Source organism: Zonotrichia leucophrys, chromosome 3, assembly GCF_028769735.1.
Source record: "Zonotrichia leucophrys gambelii isolate GWCS_2022_RI chromosome 3, RI_Zleu_2.0, whole genome shotgun sequence".
NCBI classification, from domain to species: domain Eukaryota; kingdom Metazoa; phylum Chordata; class Aves; order Passeriformes; family Passerellidae; genus Zonotrichia; species Zonotrichia leucophrys.
Genome location: NC_088172.1, coordinates 24,675,246 through 24,697,616, shown reverse-complemented (window position 1 = coordinate 24,697,616; position 22,371 = coordinate 24,675,246). Strand labels below are relative to the sequence as shown.

At 41.8% G+C, this 22,371-nt stretch overlaps 1 protein-coding gene across 15 annotated transcripts in view; it reads left to right on the top strand.

Moving 5' to 3' along the window:
• The first annotated feature begins 15,773 nt into the window (after nt 1–15,773).
• Nucleotides 15,774–22,371, top strand: part of MYT1L (myelin transcription factor 1 like) — a 300,554-nt gene continuing 293,956 nt past the window's right edge. For 7 of the 15 annotated variants that reach the window (XM_064707664.1, XM_064707660.1, XM_064707659.1 and 4 more), the window contains exon 1: nt 15,817–16,395. The gene's annotated coding sequence lies outside the window, so the exon portion shown is untranslated. The other 8 variants (XM_064707662.1, XM_064707654.1, XM_064707666.1 and 5 more) reach the window with 3 other exon arrangements.

The following is a 22,371-nucleotide window of genomic DNA, read 5'->3' as shown; positions in this document are numbered from 1 at the left end:
CAATTCTTTGCTATTTAAAGCATATGTTAGGGAAAAATTGCATGGGTTCAAATAGAAATTGATCAGGTTTATGCAAGAATACCAATTGAACTGTTGAGCACAGTGGTGTCAAGGCAGACTTTGACTTAGAATGTTCATACAACATAAGAATATGCCAGAGTAATGAGCAGTCTGTGTCCTGTGTTAGGTTGGTTTCACTGTGTATTAAAGTGTTTATTTATGTGCATCAGGTAGTTCTTATGCTTATAAATGGAGTTACGGAGTTATACTGTGCTATGACTGAAGTTTCCCAAATATTTTTCCCTGGATATTTTTTGTAAAATTAAATAGTTTTGAGATTCACCTAAGCATAGTAATTAAACAGTAAATATTTTAAAAGAAAAGCAATGTATGAACTAAGCAATTTTTTAATTAAAATATGCCTGGCAATAGGAATTCTTTTCTACTGAAAGCAGAAAACTCTTGGTATTTCAAATAGGCAAAGAAGAAGGAAAGCAAAAGAAAAATGCAAAACGTGGCAAAACTTCTCAGCTTTTGGGTAGTTTTCTTTTCTTTAATCTCCTGTTAAGAAATAACAAAAATTTGTAGCAAAACATAATTAGGAGCTGTGTTAGAGGCTGTACCCTAATTCAGTCTAAAAATGGCATCTTTGTCAGAAAATTGCACAGGGCTGGCAGAAGTTTCCAGGAAGACCTACAGGGAAGCTGGGGTGTGTCAGCAGTACGTGCTTGTTTAGAGAAGTTAATTTGCTTGAAAAAGTAATATTCATGGTGAGATTAAAACATCTACATGTAGTTCTTTGGCTCTGTAGCTGGATTTTTTTTCTAATTTAAATGTCCTTAATGGGTATTTCTCATCTTTGTTCCTCTTAAAGAAAAATGAGATTGGAGAAACATGTGATGGAGGCTGGGAGCTACTCATCTCTCTCTGAAGTAGACATATTCTATCTGACCACCGTAATACCTACCAGGCAGTGTAGACTCCTTGACTAGATTTTCACTGACTATAATGGGACATCACCACCTACATGTGTATGTCTTAACCTTAAAGTGAATTCTGCTTTCAACTAAAGTTTTTAGAAACTATTCATTGGTATTCTCCTGCTCTCTAAGTGCCTTTGCAACCTTTTTGCTATGATGCCTCTTTTAAGCCCCATCCTTTTCTAGTCAGCTGTTTCTCCCTTAATTTTATCACATCCCCTTAAAAGGTGCACTTACTGCAGGAGGTCTGTTCTCCTGAGTCCTGTCACAGAAAAAAACTTGTTACAACTGTGGAACGTGTAGTAGAAACAAGGAAATAGGTTATAATCTGAATGTTACACCTATGAATTTTGTCACAAACCCTTCTTTGGCTGTCTTTTATTTAGTTTGTCATCTTTTTTAAGGTGTTTTAGAACTGCAGATCAGAATTTTTTCCCTGTGTGTCCATCAGGTCTTTGATTAAGCTACAAACCACTGCAGTAATGCAAATAAATTAAATGTATGTGAGTAGGCAGCAGGGTTTCTTAATATTATATAGTTATCCTCCACTAAAGTATTAGTAGCAATTTTACGTCCAAATTCAGCAAAGAATTTAAGAATATATCTATGCTGAAGTCATCACTGGGAAAAGCAAAGCATGCAATCTGACAAGATTTGTTTTTTTACTTGCCTGTAAAATAGTCCCCCCTGTATGTAACACATGCCTTGCATTGATGGTTGTCTTATCAAGAAGTAGATTCAAGATTGTAGTCTTTCCAAGAACCATGAAAGCCTTGAGCTTGATAATTTTGTAAAACAATAAAGAAAATTACTTTCTGCTAAGTTTATGTACTCACTTTTAAGCTGGAAAAACTCTATACTTTGTATAAGAGGTTTTCTTTATCTCATTTTTTCTCCATTTAAGATTTCTAGTACCTTTTATGGATTCTGGTTTAGTCAAAAGTGTTTACATTAGCAGCTATCACTTAAATAGGGATAACAACTAATAATAGCTAGGAGTCATGAAAACTAGAAGCTGAAAATACCTATTAAATTGTTTGAATCTTTCCCCTGCCATTTTAGAGTTGTTCCTTGTAGTATAATTTCCAGTGCTTCCTTTGGTCCAGTTCTTCTTCCTTACACTACTATCTTATGAGCACTATCACAATTTTCAATGCCTTCTTGCAATTTCCCCACTTCTGAAAGTCAGCTATGACAATTTTAATTTACTCTGACTTCTCATATATGTGTGTGAGGTATCTCTTTTTGTTACCTTTAACTTCTCTTTTTTTTTGCAGTTTTGGACCTTCCACCATCCTTGAGGTTTCTGCTTTTCTTTCAGCTTGTATTTGCATTCTATGAGCTTAATTTTTAATATTTTCTCATAAGCTGTTCCTTCCATTTCCATAATTTTTATTGCCTTTTTCTAGTTCTGAGTTCTCCAGTTTGTTAATAACTCTGTGGGCTTGCTCCTCCTTCTTGCTGAAGCAAATGGGAAAAAACAAAGGCATACCACTGCTCATAACTCTTTCCTGCAATTTTTATCCTGTATCCATAATATTTTTTTAAGGTGACTCAAATGTATGAGAATTTTTCAGTTTCCATATCCAGGAGTACTAGGATTCTTGTCTATCCTGAGTGATATTTTATTAACTTCACCATGGCTGACTGGCTTCCAAACCAGATAGTTTGCATTCTACCAGCTGGAAGCATGGGCAAAATTTGCAACTCAGTGTGTGCCTTCATGGAAATACCTTAAAGACAAGATCAGTAATTTTGAGCAGCTGAGGCCAACAACACTAATGAAAATACTGCTTAGAATCCTTTGCCAAATATCCTAAGTACTGCCTAAATGAAAACTCCAGTCTGAAGCTGTCCTCCTGGAGATACCTGCTACTTTAGGTGTTTTCTCTCCAAAATAATGCTGAGTGTTCATATAATTCTAGACAGTAAAATGGTTTCTTCATACGTAAGGTGCCAAGTGGAGAATGCTCAGGGTAAGTGTTTTAATGGAGCCACCAACATTTTGGCTGGAGTGGGCATTTGGTGCCAGTGATTCTTTTACCCATTTGTAATGGCTTTGGACATTTTGGACCATGTATTTGAGGAAAGTGTTAGCTTGAGGGCTAACAGCAAGCAGTTACTCAATATTCTATGGGGCTTTTGCACATACAGTTGCACTCATGTACATGTTTTAGTTTTTTTACTCAGTGGTTCACAGGGACCAGACACTAGACAGTTCAATATATATAGCTTTATGACTGCAAAAACAAAGTAGTGCACCCCACTTTAGATATAAAGAATATTTATGTCCCACATGCCTGTAAATGACTAGCTTGGGTACCCTGTAAGCTGAGTAAACTCGGGTGAGCTGTATTTTGTCTCATAAGTGAGACAAGTCTGCTTGAAATAAAATAAATTGTTTTCCTCTGAGTCTTACCTGTATTTACATTTTGTCTGGGTGAAGCCCACTGTTTTAGATGCACTTTCCACCATGTCCCTGTGTGGTACTGGAGCAGTATTTGCAAGAGTACTGCTGAACATCAAAGTGATGTTTTTTTCAGTAACCTTTTACTGGAGGGTCATATTGGCACAGGGTGTAGTTGGAGGCCTCACACTAGTGATGTTCAATACTGGGCCCAATATTGTGGAACATACTTATCAATTACTTGGATGAAGGTGCAGATGTCACTTCAGCAAGTTTGCTGACATTGCAAATCTATGAGGAGTGGCTGGTACCCCAGGGGGCTGTGCAGCCCTTCAGAAGGACTGTGATGGGTAGGAGAGAACTGTGAAATTCAGCAAAGGCAAGTGCACTGTCCTTTACCTGGGGGGGACCAACCCCATGCACCAGCACAGACTGGGGTCTGATCTGCTGGGAAGCAGCTCCATGGAGAAGGGACCTGGGGGTCCTGGTGGCCAACAAGCTGCTCACGAACCAGCGGTGTGTCCTCGTGGCCAAGAAGGCCAAAGGTATCCTGGGGTGCACTGGGAAGAGCATTGCCAGCAGGTCACAGCAGGTGATCCTGTCCTTCTGCTCAGCCCTGGGGAGGCACATCTGGAGTGCTGTGTCCAGTTCTGGGCTCCTCAGGACAAGAGAGACATGGAGCACCTAGAGTGGGTCCCATGGAGGGCTACAAAGATGATTAAGGGACTGGAACATTTTTGTAGCAGGGCATCCCCAACATGGCAGTAATGAGCATTGACTCCATGCTTGCAGAAGGCTGATCAATTGCTTTATTCTTACTACACTCTACTATACTACTACATTCTACTATATAAAAAGCCCATCGCCCTTGCCAATACAGCTTTAACCTAATTGGTAATTCAATCAAAACACCATCACCAGAGTCCAATTAAGGAGTCAGCCTTTGGTAACACATTCCACATGTGCACAACAACAGGTGCACCAAGTGGAGATAAGAATGGTTTTCTCTCACAGCTTCTCACAGCTTCCCAGGAAAATCCTGGGAGAGAACTGTGTCTCTCTCTGTTCAAAGGACAGTTCATTACCACAGAGCATCTCTCTTATGCTGAGGGAGCTGGGCCTGTTCAGCCTCCAGAAGAGGTGACTGAGATGGGACCTCATCAATGTCTGTCAGTATCTGAAGGGAGGGTGTCAGAAAGATGGACCAGGCTCTTCCTGGTGGTGCCAAGCAATAGGACAAGAGGCAATGGGCAGAAACTGATGCACAGGAAGTTCCTCCTGAACAGGAGGAAGAATTTTACTGTGCAGGTGACTAAGCACTGGAACAGGTTGCCTAGAGAGGCTGTGGAGTCTCCATCCCTGGGGATATTCAATCCTGTGCCATGGACTCTACGATGGCTCTGCTTGATCAGATGACCCACTGTGGTGTCTTGCAACCTTAACTATTCTATGATTCTGTTAAGACTAACCTGCTGCTTTAACAAAAATCACTAAGATGGGAAAATACCTGAAATTATAAGTATATTGCCAAGACTCTTATGGACTGGGAAGAACTATTTTCAGATACTCATGGATTTGGAGGTGGGGACTGAGCTACTGGAATGGCCAGTGTGTGCTAAACACTTTGTTAGAACCAGCTTTGCTGGTTAATCCTTGAGAAGAATTTAACCAACAAGCCTGTGGTGCCCCTTCCCATCTAGAGATTTTATAGGAGCCAGACAATAATTACCAGAGGGGTTGCTCAACTTCAGCTCAAAAAAGTAGCTGCCTGATGGATAGATACTCAGCAACTGCTCAGGCTTAGTGGCTGTCCTAATGCCGTAGGCTGGTGTTTCTGGGAATGCTAAATGCCAGTGTTAGGAAAAGATAGGGAAGATTAAGGAATGTAGGGATTAGGGGCACTGTTAAGGGCTTTCTATCCTTGGGCAGTTGCCACTGTTCATTTTCACTGATATTAATAATTACAGTGTGAGCCAATTGGTAGCATCCTAGTAGCTTCATTATGTGGAAATCTGTTTTTTTCATAAAAACAACATAAAGAAGGAATACATTTTAGCATTTAGGTTAGCATTAGGTTCAGACTCTAATTTCATATTCCAGGACAATAGTTAAACTGTATGTTTTGACATTTGCCAATGATGCTGTGTTTATTAGTCTGGTAAACAGTCTACTGCTAGGCTGGGCAAGATAGCTTGCAGCTCTTGAAAGCATGCACGTTTTAATGGACAGCAATTACAGTACTCACACAGCCTGAGCCTTCTGTCCAGTAGAAAAGGGGTTAAAACTTAATAGGGGTTGGGCAGGAGGGAGGGAAAAAATCCTAGGCAGAATGTCTCCACACAGAGAAAACGAGAACAATTAATATGTGCTCCAAACTGCTAAGGACAGCAGAAAAAAGCAACTAGTATAAATAATTAAAGCAGAGATTAGATAAATATTTGGGGAGGGGGTACTGTGGTGGTGTAATTGCTGATGTTAAGGTGAGGTGGACTTCTGTGCTTCCCTTTTGTTCTAAGGTTTACTACAGCCCATTACTTAGTAACCTGCCATATGCTATAATTTTTAAACCATGTTTTTTTAAAAGCTTGCATAAGAAAGAACTCTTGAACATAGGCTGGGATGTGACTTTGTCATGCAATATGGCTTTATGATTCATTCATTTTCCCAGATTTTATTTCTCCAGAGCAGGTCTTGGGTTGGCATCCTGAGCCCTGCAAAAGATCCACAGGGCTGAGTGGAAGGAATATAAATGCTTCACTGGAGCCAGACTTCAGCTGGGGCAGTGGCTTTCAATAGAATGAAGTTGAAATACACAGACAGGGAGGTGGGGGAGGTGTTTTGCAGTGTCGCAGATCCCAGGAATACCTGATTTTAGGAGTAGAGAATTAAGATTTTTTCATACGTTCACTAACAGGGATGTTTCTTGTTTCAGAGAAAAACAGCTACAAAATCAGGAAACCAAGCCCGAGGTTTATTGTTTAAAAGGGAAAAAACCCAAACATGTTTTAGTAACAAGAGGTGTCTTCACACTTAACTATCTATATAAAAATTACTTGAAGAACACAGAAAATTAAACTGGAGAATAATATTCAACAAATTTAATATTCTTCTATTGAAGAAGGGGAGAGCAAGCAATTTACATCAAAATATTAAATGTTCAGTGGATAATTTAAAAAAAAAGCCCTTAAAAATAAAACTTTCATTAAAATACTCTCCAGAGCTCAGAAATACTTGCAAACACCTCAAAGGACATAAGAGCTCTGATAATCTATCAGTTAAACTGCTGTGATTTTTTGTGTCTGTTTTTCTGTGTTCGTATTTTTATCTGTCACAGTATGAATGGGTAACATTATAGAAACATCCTGTATGAACTGTGGGGTTCTATGCCCCGTCAGTTCCTGTGGCAATCTGGGGGAGTCCTCCGGTACCTGCCTGCACCCCGAGCCGAGCTCTCACTCGCACACTGCAGCCAGCCCGTGCGGCGAGCCCAGCCTGGTGCTCTTGGAGACAGGGAGATGCAAGGTACCTTTTTTTTTCCCAGACTGTAAATGATTCCTTTTCTTTGCTCCACAGAACATCCGATGTGGTGCCCAATCGGCTGAGAAAGCTCCACAGACGTCAGTGAGTGTGTGTGTGTGTGAGTGTGTGTGTGTGCGCGCCTGCACAGCCAACTGCAGCTGGAACCTCCATTAGAGCAGCCCTATTGATTTCTGGTTCACACTGCAGTAACAGGGCTAGAGTGCAGGGCGGGGGGGGAGAAGAAAGCAGGGAGGGGGGAGGAAATAATCCCAGTGGTTTAAAAACAAGGCTTAACTGAAGGCACATCGGGGTGTATGTGCATATGTATAGCACATACACGCTGGTTTCCAGAGATATGCCACTGCTTGCTTAAAAAAACACCACCAAAAATCCCCAGCCAGAGCAATTCCCAAATCTCATGAAACAACAGTCTTGCCAGGTTTCAGACCCCCCACACACGGATTGATGTTTGCTGCTTTGTCGATGCTGGGTTTGCACACCGGAGCTGGCTGCAAAATATTTCTGTTTTGTTAAAGGACTACGGAGATGCGCACTTTAAATGGCTCTTTCTCTATGCACACATTCATCTGCTTGGGGACTGTGGAGGGGGGTGGTTAGAGATCCAGCTTGAGTGTGTCAAGCACAGGGCAGAGAGAGCTCCAGGAAGCTGCTCTGCGTTTACTGGCAGTCATTTTCTCGTGATGCATAATGCACAAGGTGCCAATGCAAGCTGAGGTGTAAAAAACAGGGGTGGGGGGTGGTGTGGTGTGTGTGAAAATGGTGTGTCTGGTAGTGGCTGAGCTTTCCTCTTCATCTGAGGTTTCTTTCTCAGCTAATATCTGGGCATAATTTATAGCTGCATGTTAATATGTTTTCTTGGTATTTCAGCACATCTGTGAAGAAAATCCTTGCAAAGCAAGTGTGTCTTTTCACAATCACTGCATGTCAGTCTGGCAGACTCTAGCTGTGAGCAGTATACAGCGAGGGGGGGAAAGCCCCCAGCACCGTTATCTGTTTAGGGAGTGGGGGAAGGGTCGACGGTAATACCTTTAAAAACCCGAAAGGCGGTAAGCCATTATTAGCAAAAGCTATATTGAGCATGCTTGCCAGACAGGCAGTGCAGCGCAGCTCAGCTCTAGTTCCGCCCAGACATGTGCCTTGCCATTTTCATTTTAATCAGTCTGCTCAGGATGGCTGCTGATTCATTTTGCGGGATGGCCCCCTGGGAGCCAAGGTGAAAGCCTGAGGCGAGCTGCTATTGCATCAATGCAGCACTCCACATCAGACACAGGGAGGGGAGGCAAGGCTTCGGCAGCAGATAGAGTTCAAAATACCAGCCTCACTATTAAAAAAACAAACCAGTACTCCCCTTCAAAAAAAAACCCCAAAAACCCACAAAACAAAAAAAAAAACAAACACAAACAAACAACAAACAAACAAAAAAAGAACCACCAAAAAAAAAGCCCCAAACAAAAACCTCTCTGTAGAAGTAATATTTTTTAAAAAGAAAAAAAGGAAAAAAAGGCATATATATCCAACACCTCCCTCCCAGAATCATTAAATAAAACACAATTATTGAAGAAGAATCTCTTCTGCTCCTTCCTTCCCCTCTTACCCTGGAAGCTCTGGAGCTACAATTTCTTCCCAGTGTCTTGTTTAAAAAGAAAAAGGATGCTCTCTATTTCTCTATTTACCTGATAACTAGTGGGGGGTGGGATACCTGATTTAGCTGGAGACTTTGATTTGTGGGATTGACAACCTTATTATGCAGTGAGCTTATTATTGATATTATTCTGCTCTCGGTTGCCATGACCACCTTGTGAGAGACATTCAATTTTCTCTCTTCCATCATCATTATCTATGAGGCCATCTGTTGTGGAAAATGAATTCAGCCTCATTTGCATGACTGATAAGCAAATTTTTTTTTATCTATTTAACAGAAGGTCATATGCCGGGGATTTGGAGCTGGTGAAAAAAAAAAAAAGTGGAGGAAAAAAAAAGGCATCTCGAGAGGATGAGTGGGAGTGCGTGCATTAGAGGATGTATGTGGAAGTAAAACAGATCCCTCAGGCCTGCTAGCCTATCCTACTGCATTTGTCATTCCTGCCAGGGCGACATTTTTTCCCCCTAAGCTTCTGCACACTAAAGAGAGTGAGAGCTTTTTCCCTGCAGTCTTCTTGAAGCCCCCCTGGTTTTTTTTTACTCAGTGTTGGTGGGTGTATTTTAATATATATACATATATATATTTTTTTTTTAATTCCCTGGAACATGGGGTATCTTTTCTGTGTTCAATGAAGAAAAAAGCAGCCTTTTCTGAGTCTCTGTGGTATGCTTCTTACTCCTCATCCTTTCAAAGTTGTAGTAAGCCAGGGCGTTTCTTAACCATGCTGAAATGTCTTGCTTATGTTTAACTTGCAAATGGTTAACAGTGCAGGTGTGGGCTGTGTTTTGTGCAGGGTGGGGGTTGATTCTTGCAGCTAACTGGGAAGATTATTGTGATTTTTGTAGTTATTCTGTAGCTCGTACTTAAATGTCCATTGTTTGCTCTTTCAAGTTCTTCTAGCATTACTGCTGTGCAGCTGAAATTGTATTGGGCTGTAGAATAGCTGATAAAAAAATCCTAAAGAATGTGTTTAGTATATGACTGCATAATGTTGCATGCATTAAGCATGTTGTTGTTTATACAAACTTGCTGCATGTGGACAGTACTTGTTTGATATGGAGAGCCCGAGACAGAAGCTTCACAGATTGGAATGCTCAATGACGGCCGAATGCTATTAAATAAAAGAAAGTAAGATACTGTATTTTGCACTAAAATGACTTTTGAAAACAATGGATTTGTACTTTTAAGGGGAACACTTGTATAAGAGTGGCATTTTTGAAACAACACTATCTTAAATGTTTCATAGCTGTAATACATTTTTTTTAAATAGAAGAAGCTTTGTAAATAAGGAGTGGTTAATTCAGTTAACTCTTTGAAAACATCGCAGTATATATTTCAATTTTAAAATAGTTGTGATAAGTAGTCCATGTACGTTTAGTGAAGATCTGTTAATCCTACTAATTTAGTGCTAAAATGTAGACAAACAGTATAAAGGAAAACAACTTATGTCAGCTAAAAAGAAACTATCTACTGCTTTATGGAAGAGGTGTTGCACAGGTTTGTTTCTTTCAATTGTCGCTAACAAAGATTAAACTCAATCGAACATAAGCATGGCATTTTCTTCTGAGTTCTGACCAATGTGCACAGCCTCATCTAGGCAGAGGAGGTTTTTTTAAACCTTTACTTGTTTTCTGAAGAAGTAATGTGAGGATAAAAGTAGACTTTTTATGTGATAAATGCTTTGCCTGGCTGATGATACTCCTTTAAAGGTAGAAAAGGAGAAATGCAGTACTCCCTTTCTTGCAAATAAATATTTATTTGTAATCTATGGGGAATATTTTTTTATATTTCCCACTTGCCATGGAGAAATGGTCACGGGTGCTGGATTTCAGGTGGTGAGAAGTTTCACTTCTCTTGAGGGCAGCTAGAGACTAGATCTCTGACTTGTCTGCATTAAGTGACTTACCTTAAATTACTTGATTAAATTTCCTATTTTTTATGGGTTTATTTTTGTTTGTTTTAGAAGACACTCTGCAACAGCCCTAGCATTAATTTGTTATGATAATCTATCGCTAATAGTTGTTTAAAGGGAAATATTTTTTCCTATCACTCTGATTTCAGAAAGAGTATCTTCCTTGTACATTTTAAAAAAGGAGTAAGATTTAATGCTTTTTTTTGCATCCGCCATATTTATCAAGCCTGTTGGGATCTGTGGTAGAAGTTAGCTCACAGAACTAGTTTCACACTCCGAGCTCAGCCCAGTGCAGCTCTGGCAGCTGCAGGGAGTGAAGGGTGTCTGAAACGGTGCTGATTTCCTCAGTGGACTTTAGATGGAAGTAATGGGATACTGTGCATTAGCAGACTCTCTTATAGCACACAAAGGTTGAGGTCTCCATCTTATCCCCACCTCCCCCCTCCACTTGAATTGTCAGCATCTTCCCAAGGCTGGTGAATAAAACCTGCTAAACTTCGGGAAAAGCCTAACAGATAATGCAGTCAATTCCCTTTCCCTGCCCCCCAAAAGTTAATTACCGAGCTTGGTTGGATTCCTCCCCGCCACCCTGACATTTGACTGCTGCTAATTCACTGATTAATCTCATTAATGTGATTATAGCAGGATTTGGAGTTGGCTGCCATTGTTCTGCAGACAGCGCCATTCAGCCCCAGCATTCGCTGCCCCCCTCGGCGAGTCGGTGCGGTTCCTTCAGCACCGGGAGCTGTCCGGCTCACCGGGAGCTGTCCACTCCGGGAGCTGTCCACTCCGGGAGCTGTCCGGCTCACTGGGAGCTGTCCGGTTCTCTGGGAGCTGTCCGGTTCTCCGGGAGCTGTCCGGCTCACCGGGAGCTGTCCACTCCGGGAGCTGTCCAGTTTTCCGGGCGCTGTCCGGCTCACCGGCCCCGTGCCCTGCGACTGCTCCCGGAGGTAAAGGCAGGAGAGGCTTCATGCTTTCTAATTAGGTGGCGGGAAGATGGCTGTGGTAAAGCGCCAGTCTCTTAATTTAAATGAATTTAAATTCTTCCTCTCTTCCAAGAGCTGTCTTCATCTGCATTCTGTTTTCTGGGATCGATCCATGGGGCAGTGGAGTTTAAACAGCACTTCTTTGCAGCAGTGCAATTTAATCACAGAAGGTGAGGGACATTACAGGTGTTGTCATACTTAGCCAGACTTTTTCATCCTAGTAAAAAGTGCATTGTTGAGCGAAATGCTTTCATTTACCTGTTTGGTTTTTGTTTTGTTATTTTTTGTTTTTTTTTGGTTGTTTTTTTTTTTTTTTGAGTTGTGTTTTTTGATTTTTTTTTTTTTTTGGCTAGTTTTGGGTTTTTTTGTGCAGAACTCCCCAGCATACTCCAGCTCGTCACCTCAAAAATTATGTTTGCTCTCACCAACACTATTGTGCCCAGGGTCTTTCCTGCAACTGCTCTGCAAATGCCCATTTTCCAGAGTTTGACAATAGGAAGCATTTTATTGATTTAAAATTGATCTGGAAGATCTTTCTAAGGTCTCCTTATACATATAAATGACTTTTGCAGTCTTCAGTTGCAACACTATTTTATATTCAAGTTTTCAGGTTAGGCAGTTTTAAATCAGACTAGGAAAAACTTCCTTAAAGTCAGTCTCTTTATGTAGCACTGGGGCTCTGCCCTATTTGGTATTTTTCTTTTATTATCTAGAAGAAACATTGTTATCATTTAATAACAGCGAATTGCACATGCGCAGTACTCTTTTTTTTTTTAACCGTCTTCTCTTTCATTTGTATTCTTTATGAGCGTGACCCTGTACTGGAAAAACTGAAGCCACACATTAAACTCTAGTGTGTGAAGGATTTGCCAGGACAAGCAGTGAACTCCTGCAAACCACTAAATTCAAAATACTTTTAAGAGGAAGTGTCCTGCTGAAATAAAGGGTAATCTGTTAAAGAACACACTACATTTTAAAGGATTTAAGTGTAGTAAATGTCAGTGAAACATCTGCAGCCACTGCAACCTATGGATAAATAACAATTTATGCTCAAAACTGAGAAAGTGCACTAAACCCAAAAAAGTCAGTTGCTATTTTCTACTATGACTTTCACATAGGTTCTCAGTCACTGATACTATATTCTTAGTAGGGTTTCCTATTTTTTTTGTTTCCTTTTCTTTTCATTTCTTTTTCACTCAAAATCAAAAGCCCAGTGAGTAAAGTATTGTCTCCTTAACTGCTTTAGAAAACTATATGTTTAAAGGATGTATAAAATAGGATTGCATAGGAACAGGTTTTAACAGTGACAGCCACAATATGCAAGCCAATTAAGGCTGCTCGTTAGCGGGTATATTCTTGTAATACTCCTGTCAAGCTGAAATTGTACTCCCTTATTGACAGTAGTGGGTCTGATGCTTGAATTCTGTTTTCTGTGTTTGTCTAATGTTTCAAGACTCACTAGAAACTGCAACTAGCAAAAAAGTAAAAGAAATTGAAGGTTTTCAAGCATATTTTACCTGAAGTTTGCTAACCTGGCCAACTTAACCTGCAGGAAAAATACTGTGCTCTCATTAATGCTGCTTAAACATGACCTGCATCTCCTTTTCCCCATGGATAATGCACACTGACGAGACACAGGCTGGGGGAGGGAGAATCCAACCCACACCATTAAACCCATACCCTAGTATCTTATGGAGGATAATTAGGCCAATGAATAACGAGTCTCCCAAATTTCTTTCCAGACTGTTTTTTCTTTTTTTTGGGAAATGCTTCTAATTTATGCAGTGGCCTCCCCCACCCCCCTTAACACTCACCAGTACAAGATTTATGTACATTTTGTCCTTATTAGAGAAAATACTCTTTTTGCCTTCAGTGGGAGAAGCAGTGGCTCTTTTCTTTATCCCACCACAAAGGCTGGACAAGATGATGAAGGTTTTTTTCTATAGAAATCACCTTCTAAAAGTTTGACCACACCTGCCGTGGTACATGTACCACATAGTTGCTTTCACTATCCTTTTAGATCATAGCTAGGATCTAACATATGGAAGCTAGCTCTAACAGAGGGAGACAACTTGATTTTTCAAATGCAAATACCATTATCCAAAGGTTCTGCATGTAAACCTGACGTTAGAAAATGCTGAGATTCATCTGTAGGGGTGTAGATACCCCATACACTTACAGGGGGGCCCTTTAATCACCACGTGTGTATGTGTGCTTCTCAGGCTACGTTGATTTGTGTGGAAAAAACCCAAACTGACATGCCCTTGCTACGACACAAACATGGTAGATCTCCCTCCCCGCACCGAGGAGGCTTTTCTCCCGGCAGAGCGGCTCCCCCCTCCCGCCCCCGCCCTGCGCGGTGCCCTCCGCGCTCCGCGGCCGCACCTGCGGCCCGGCCGCTCCCGAGGGCTCCGCGCCTCGGTCTCGGGGGAGCCCTGCGAGTGCAGGGAGATGTAATCAGAGATGACAGAGGAAAAATAAGGAAAAGAAACCCAAACAAAAACCCCAAACCACGAGCGAGGTGGAGATGGCGGGGGGGGGGGGGGGGGCGGGGGAAGAGACACGTAAGTCCCTTTTTTTTCCTTTGCCTTCTCAGGGAAACACTGCGTTTTCCACCAAAAGCGTGGATGTCGTGAGGACTCTGCTATTGTTAGTCCCTGCCCCAGCAGGCTGGCTTTCCCCCTGAATCCCTGTGAAAAACTTCCCCCCACTCCCCTAAGCCCCTCTCCTGCCATCGGAGTGCGGCCGTGGAGCTGCTCTGGCGGCTCGGGGCGCCAAGGGCTGGTACGCGGAGCCTCGCCTTCCCTTCCGAGCGCAGTGTGCTGCCCGGCAAGGCTGGGTGGGGAGGGAATGGCAGCCTCTACAGCAACCGACATGTCTGCTGCTCACACGTCAGGCAGAGCGGGCTCGGGAGGGATTACCTCCCAGGGCAAGCTTGAGGAGGGTGTTCCTCCTGACTTTTGGGTCAGACCCCCCCGCTTCTGTCGCGGCCAGCAGGGGCTGCCCGCGGTGCCCTGCCAGCCGCGGGGCTGCCCGCACCGAGCACCGCGGAGCAGGGCGAGCCGCGGCGGGCAGGGAGGAGGGAGGGAGGGAAGAAGGGAGGGAGGGGTGCGGGGAGGAGGGGGCTGCAGCAGCACAATGGCAACGAGGAGGGCAACGACACCGGCAGGCGCGCGTGTGTGTAGGGAGGGCGTGTGGGCTGTATGCGTGCGCTAGCCAGGGTCCTTCCCGTGCGGAACAGCCTGCCTGCGGGCATGGACGCGCGGGGCGGGCGGGACCCGGCAGGAGGCGCGGCGGTGCCCGGGGCAGGGGCCGGGACACGGCAGGGCTGAGCCCGCGGGGGCGTGCGGAGTCGTGCCAAGGCAGGGGGGAGCCGCCGCCTCCGCGTAAAGATCACAGCCTGTCACGCTGCTACCGAAATGACATTTCGGGGACGGGTTTAAACGAAGCGACTCCCCGCTGTCAAGCCGCTGCCGTCGCAGGGACATCCGGCAGCCTGGGGGCGAGCCCTTTAGGGACGCTGCCCGCGGGCGGGTGACCGCCAGAGAAAAGCCTCTGCACAGCCGTGGAAGGCGGTGAGGTGCCTCTTCGCAGTCATTGTCTTTGTGACACGTTCAGTAAAGCGGTCCCTGGCTAAGCGCAGGCAGCGAGAGCCACAGAAGCCACGTCAAATGGCTGGGGTAACGCTGCTAAGGGATTGTACATGCAAAGCTGGCCCTTTCTGCATATGAGCCCTGGTTTCTGTTTGGGCTCTTGATCACATAAAGTTGAGCTGCGCAACTAGCTAATGGTGTAAGGCTGCTAATCTTTACTTCTGTAAATAGTTAATTTCTTTTGTTTCAAAGGGGAGAAAATGGTGTGAACAGGTAATATAAGCAAAGCTTCAGCAGAATTAACTAGAAACCCTGGTGAGGTACCCCAGCAGAAAAAACCGATGGTTTCGATCATTATTTTCTTTACAATATACATTTAGAAACCTATTTGTTGGGACTTCTTTTTCTTTTTTTTGGGGGGGGGAGGGTGTGTGGGGGGAGTTCTCTATCGGAGACACCATTTTACGCCAGCACAGCGGCAGGGGAGTATTTTTAGCGGTCTCCCCTCCCGGGCGGCTGCGGCGTTTCGGCGTTCCCCTCCATTGGGTGGAACACAGCGCCGGCGCGGCGCCCCCCGCCGCCGGGGAGCCCGGCCGGGGTGCGCGGCCCCAGCCCTGCCCGCCTCCCGCCGCGCCGCGGGGGCCGGGCCTGCGCGGCCGCGCCGGGCACTGCACCGCGCCGCGGGGCCGGCGGGATGGATGCGCGCCGCGCTGCTTAAAGGATGCGGGCTCAGGCGGGGTAAGTCAGCAATCTGCTACGGATCCTGTTCTGCTGCAGTAATGTGGTCTCTAGGGGAACTAGGGCTTGATGCATGCTACGCTGCCTAGGCTTCCTCCAGCCCGTCGCCTCTCTGCTGCTCTTAAATGGAGGTTACAGCTGATCCATCAGCCACAGAGCTGCACGCATGCCCACCTTCTCAGCCTTCAGTGGTGGAAACTTATTAATTTCTGCCTTCGACTTCAGGCCCGTTGGTTTCCTGTCTGAAAGCATTATTACTTTTGTCCATGTGGCAAAATAATTAGCATACAGATGAGAAGGGATCCTGCCTCTGAGCCTCAGTCGCAGGAGAAGATGTGCAGTGGAAAGTTGATTGGATGAATGGAGAACAAATGGTGGGCGTTCAAAAGCATTAGGAGAGTTTTGTTGTCGTGGAGCAGGTTTGTCAGTTTTCTGGGTGAATCTCGTAAGATGGAAGGCAGGGTGGCTGGTGCTGAGACGACTGCTTGACAGACTGTGGCCTACTTGAAGGTGCACGTTTGGACTGCATGCATAGATAATTCCTTTGGACTACTTTGTTTTGCAATTCTGCGGCTTTCCCTTTCCTGTTCTTTCAAGGTAAATATGTTCTTTTATCACCGTTGTTGCTTGCAGGGCACTTCGCTGTTGTTGACAAAGTGATGGAAAGTTCAACTCTTTGGGCAGTTAACAAAGGAATAGCTTGTACTTCTTCCCCCCCAGCTCCACGACACATACTCCTGTGCATAGAGCTGGAGGAGGCTGAGCAGCTCGGGGCCCGATCCTGCTCTCCCTGAAGTCAACGGGGAGTTTGACATTGCTTCCAGTGAGAACAGGATCGAGCTCTCAGCGATTGTTGTTTTAATAATGACTGTTGGAAATGTCAGATTTCTGCTTCCTATTTTCTAGAACAATGTGGGCAGACCTGTAAAATTAGCAACTACTGTTTCAATGAAAGCCCTGCTGTGATTAGTTTTGATTGGTGTGGTATGCATTTTCTTGGTTGAAAGGGAAAAAATGCTTATTTAACACAAACTCGACAGTAATGCTAAAGCCCAAGTTGCAGATTGACAAATTGCTAGTGATTCTCTCAGCTCTATGTATCTGTGCTACATATGTGTCCTTATAAAGGCTTCTTTTTTGAGAGAAAAAAAAAGAAAAAAAACAAGCTATCTGTGAATTAGATATTTTTTTGTCATATAATAATACTGAGTCAGACTGGAATTCCACTTCTTGAACAGAGCATCCTTTGATAGGCATTTCTTATATAATTCTGATGCTGTGTATAAAATATGGAGTACTTGAACATTTAGTTATGTTTTCTTTTTTTTTGTGTAGTCATTTAGGAATATTTTTATTCAATTCTTATGATTCCTAACCTCCTTAAAAATGGTGATTTTCATTTTAACTGACCTAATTTTCAAACTGCATTTAAGGTTGTGGTTAAGTAGAAATTATTATCTGATAATTGTCTTTACATAGTTCTTGTGACTATTGTAGAACAGTTTAATAGATTATTTGCTGTAATTTGAGTGGTGTAGGGGTTTTGTTACCTTTAAGTATATTGCTGGGGAGAACAACAGCTACAGTTCCAAATGATGTTTAGTTTTTACCTTTCTTTCTCTTTCTTTTTTGTTTTTTTAATTGCCATTTCAGTTCAGTGTGATAGTTTATTTTGAAAAATTTCCAAACAAATAGAAGTCTTTGTCATGTCACTCTGCTAACAAAAAAGCCCCCCAAATATTGGAACAAACAGTTAACCCTTGCTGGGCAAGTTGCAGGTACCCCATATGATTTATTAAGGTTGATTAAGTTTGGAATGATAAGGTTAAACTTGGTTGCTGTAGTGTCGCCTGATAACTATATATTTATACTTGTTTGCAATATGACACATTTAAAAACAATTAAGATGGCAACACAGCACTTTGAACATTAGAAATACAGAGTGATGCAAGACTATGTAAAAAGCAGGATCTTTCTAAGTAACTGTATTTTTCTAAAAACTACATTGATTTATCAAGTGAAACAAAGAGAAGAGTAAATTATTACAATGAGTAAATGTAGAATTAGGTGTATTTTAATCTGATCTGAATAGTAGATTCAATTATGTATGTATTTTACAGCTTGAACTTTCTGGAGAGTGAATGTTCTTCCCCCCCCCTTTTCCCCCCCATTTTCACCAACAAGGGCAGTAGTTAAATGCCAAATATTTGCAGCGGTTTCTTTGTTTTAGATTCAAATACCCAGTTATATGCCCACATTTTCAAAAAGGGCATCCGTTTTATTGTAGTAGTTCTTGGTTCATAGTATGACTTTGTTGTTTTACTCTACAGTCTTGGATGTTACATATTATAAAATTGAGCAACTGTGTGTTTGGAGACAAAGACAATTAAGAAAGCAGAGGAGCTACTTCAGTATAATCAGAGATATATGATTTCTCCAGATTTGTTAAGGATTATTTTTGAGGGTTTCTGTTTTTCTTGTTCTCTTCTATTTTGTTTAATTTTTGTGTTGAGGAGATGAGTAAGATATGCAAAGGAATATTTTGATTATATACACATACATGCTACACATATGCGGCAGACTATTAGCAAGGCATAGAAACTTTGCTATATGAATGGCAGAAAAGAAACTGTTTTGAAAACTGTTCTGTGCTGGTCAGGCTTTAATATGGACCCTAAAAAAATGAAAATATAATTCCCGTACATTAGCATTTCCATGGGAAATGAGCATGGGTATTTCTAAGTGCATTGCCAAGCACATTTATAAAACAAAGTTGTCTGTGTTAGAATCATTTCTTGATCAACTTTGAGAACAGTCATTGTTTTTTTTTGAGAGATTCAATGGTGGAAAAGTACTTTGATATTAAATAGGTATGCAGCCCTGAATATCCTCATGGAAATACTGAGTTTAATATCACTTTGTCTGAGCTTGATAAATGTTTGCATCATGATGATCAACTTTCGGTAAAGATGTGAAGTTCTTGATAGTATAGTACCAGAAAACTTTATGGCTGTGGATTACTTACTGACCTTTTCTTTCTCGTAATAGGAATAATGAGAAATGCTAATAAGATTATCAGTGGTGTTTTAAACAGAAGTGCAGCCAGATTTCTATGGAGTAAAAATGGGTGCAGACCAAATAGCATTGTCTTCTCCACATATCCTAGATTAAAAAGTCACAAGGAGAAAAAAAAATCAAAGCTTTTGTAGCTTGTTGATGAAGATTATCTCTTTAGAATCCTTCACAGTATTTTGCATTGATTAGAATCACTCTGTCTATTTCAGCCATAGAAGAAAAAGCAGCAAAATGTTGTGAAACTGAAATGAAGGGGAAACATCTTGTGTGGGGAGAGGGAGTTGAATGTGGAGACAGACAAAAATCACAATAGAATTTTTGATCCCTTAAAGGGATCATACTTCTAGTCATGAAAACAGTAAACATTATTATTAGATCGGATTTAAAATCCGATCTCGGATCAGATTTTCAGTGTGTAAATACTGGTTCAGCATGTTTGCACTGAAGCTGCAGATGTGGAACACAGTCGCCAAGTAAGGAAGCTGGCCAGCTTGGTGGTGGAAATAACCAGGGCTGCAGGGTGCCCCAGAGAAAACCATCAAATCAGGTCAGTATAGAACTGTCTGGTAGGTTGTAAACAATAGGAAATCAATGTTGTGTCTGCCAGTAGACCCTTTGGTTTGCTCAAACTCCCACCTGCCTAATGCATCTGGGCAGTTGGTTTGAGAAAACAGTTTCCTTCAGGATAAATTTTATGTTTCTTGAAGGTCTGTCATAGCCAAATTGATTATAGTTTTGCACCAAGGAAACACATAAACATCTGTAAGGTCACAGATTTCCAACCAAACTAGTACTGGGGTCTGTTATTTTGCGAAGTATTTAAGGTCTGCATTTCTCATACCTTATGTCTTCTTGGAATTTTTTATCAGGAAGTTGGTTACAAAGGGCATAGTATACAACAAATACATGTTCACTTGGTATGGCTTTAGCTGGTTTACTCTGAATCTGGCAAGTCCCATGCCTTGCTTGGTGTAGTAATGAAGTGAATTAGGGCAAAGCAGCAATTTAAGAAAAAATATTTTTATGAGGGGTTTTAAAAAGGCTGCTGTTTTGTTCCTACTTTGCATGATCCTGCTTCTGACCCCAAAGAAAAGAGAGCAGTGAGGAGCTTTGGAACAGGCTTGTAATAGTATTTTATAGGATGGCAGGCCAAACATATTTCTCATGTGGCTCCAGTAAAATCAAAAGGGGACATCTCCTCACTCTCTCAAGATTTTTTATTAATAATATTGTTTATTGGCAGAACATAATGGAGAGTACAGTTACCATTCAAAAAAGACTTTAGACTGCTCACTGAATGGCTCCCTTTTTCCCGACTTTCTGGTGATGTTGACTCCCTCATGTCCCGTCCCCTCAAATAGAAATAGTGATACTATTGCAGTTGTAATACTGCAATGTTTATATTTCATATCAACAGCTTGCTTTATTTTTCCAAGGGAAATCTCCGTTTTTCCTCCTGTCTCTAGCCAATACTGGAGGATATTACCAAGGGAATAAAATTTTTATGCCTAATTTTAGTGTTCCTCTGCCTAATGTAGTGTGAATAAGTACCATGTTACAGCATTTAACCTAGTCCATCTTTGTCACTTTCTGAACAGTTCCTCAGTTCAAATAAAATAGTCAAAATGCAGAAAGAGAAGATCTCTAAAGATCTCCAAGGTTTGTTTTGAGGATAAACTGTAGGGAGTAGATGTTTTGGCATTTCTTCAGTGCTGCAGCAGGGCATTCTCTCATATAAGGAATACTACTGAAAGGGGTTTCCCAGGCCTCTTGTGATACTGTAAATCAGAGTCTCATCCTTTTATTTCACATCTCCTACGTCAGGACTGTTGAATTCTGTGTATTAGTTTTCAGCACTAGTGATTTGTTTTAGTAATATTTTCAGAGATACTAGCAATTCCTCTGTTGTTCAAAGAGGAAAAGGCCATGTTTGAATATGAAACTATCTTTATAACATAGTTTAAACATATATTAGTTGTTTGCATACATTGTGGCTGTCATATCCTATGAACAAATACTCAATATTTTTTTAGGGGCTGTCCTGGGGTGACTTTATGATGCTTGTATCCCAAATCATCTGTTCTGTTTTTGCTGGATATTAAGTTCTGCACTTTTGAGACTAAATCAGAGAGTGAAGGGGGGAGAGAAGAATGTGCATATTTAGGAAGAACTCATGTCATAGAAAGAACTTATGTCATAGAAGAACTTATGTCATAGAAAATGATGAGGTGTACTACAGATACTTTCTTTGTATCTTTATAATACTCTTGGTATGTCTAGCACAAATTATTAATGAATTCAGAATTATGTTTCAGCAGTGTCTTGGTTAAGCTGCATGGTTTGAATTAAAAATCCAGAAAAACAGATTCCTTGGGCTGGGAGTTGGCATTAAAAAGTAATGCTTGTGTTTTTTCAGCATGTACAAGCACAAAGTCCATTCCGGATCTTGCTAGGAAACACCCAGAGTTTACCCAGGTCAAGTTAAAATACCCTCACACATAGAAAAAGATGTCTGTTCCAGCAGTGGTAAGATGCCTGTACAGTTGATATGTATTTACTAAGAGAAACAGATTTACTGCTCTTCAAGAATTTCACAATCCACTGTTCCTTTGGCTGTGATCAACCTGCACCCAGTCTCAAACTCCAGTTTTCATCAAACTCCAGATCTTATCACTTCCAGTGATGAATAAATGTTTTTCTCAACCTTTTAAAATACTCTGCATGTTTGGATCTACTTGAGCTAAGAGCTTTACTGTGTGTGGAGTTACTGGACCTCCATATTCCAGGAAAATAGCATACTTCTGTCCTCAGGGTTAGTGTGCCCAGGCCAGGCTGCAGCATTCTCACAAGAACCAAGGTGGTTTTTGGACATTGCATGTGTAAGACGGAGAGGTTGTGATGAGAGGAGTGAGTAACAATGTCACATCAGGGAAAAAGAATCAAATATTTAATTAAAAGGAAACTGCTGGTGGAAAAACTGAGGTTCTGTTAGCCAACATACAGAGTTTGGATGCTAAGAAAAATCAGAATTCTGTGACCCTTGGACATATGATCTCGAAAAAGAAAAGGAAAAGAACCTGAGAAGTGGATATGGACAACAAACTTGTTAAGAAGGATTACACAGAGGAGTCAAGAGATGTACATGGAGGGAAGTCATGCATCCAAGGACCAACTGGAAAGACAAAAAAGCTCAGGTAAGTTTATTTTTATATGCTACTTCTGTAGTTTGTTCTGTTTTTTTCCCAGCTCTAGGAACTTATTCTTTCCCTTCAGCTCTTTCATCACTCTCTTAGAGTAGTGTCTGATTACAAAGGGACAGGAAACAAAGAAAATGCCTTTCAAATAGCCAGTTTATTTTAACACTCCTATATGCACTGTCAATTTTAAGTAAATACAAAACCAAAAGATAAAATACACCACACCCAGTATTCATAAATGTGTGCTAAATATAGATAAATATATGTGGGCATGTAGAATTTCTGTGACTAAATATCAGTT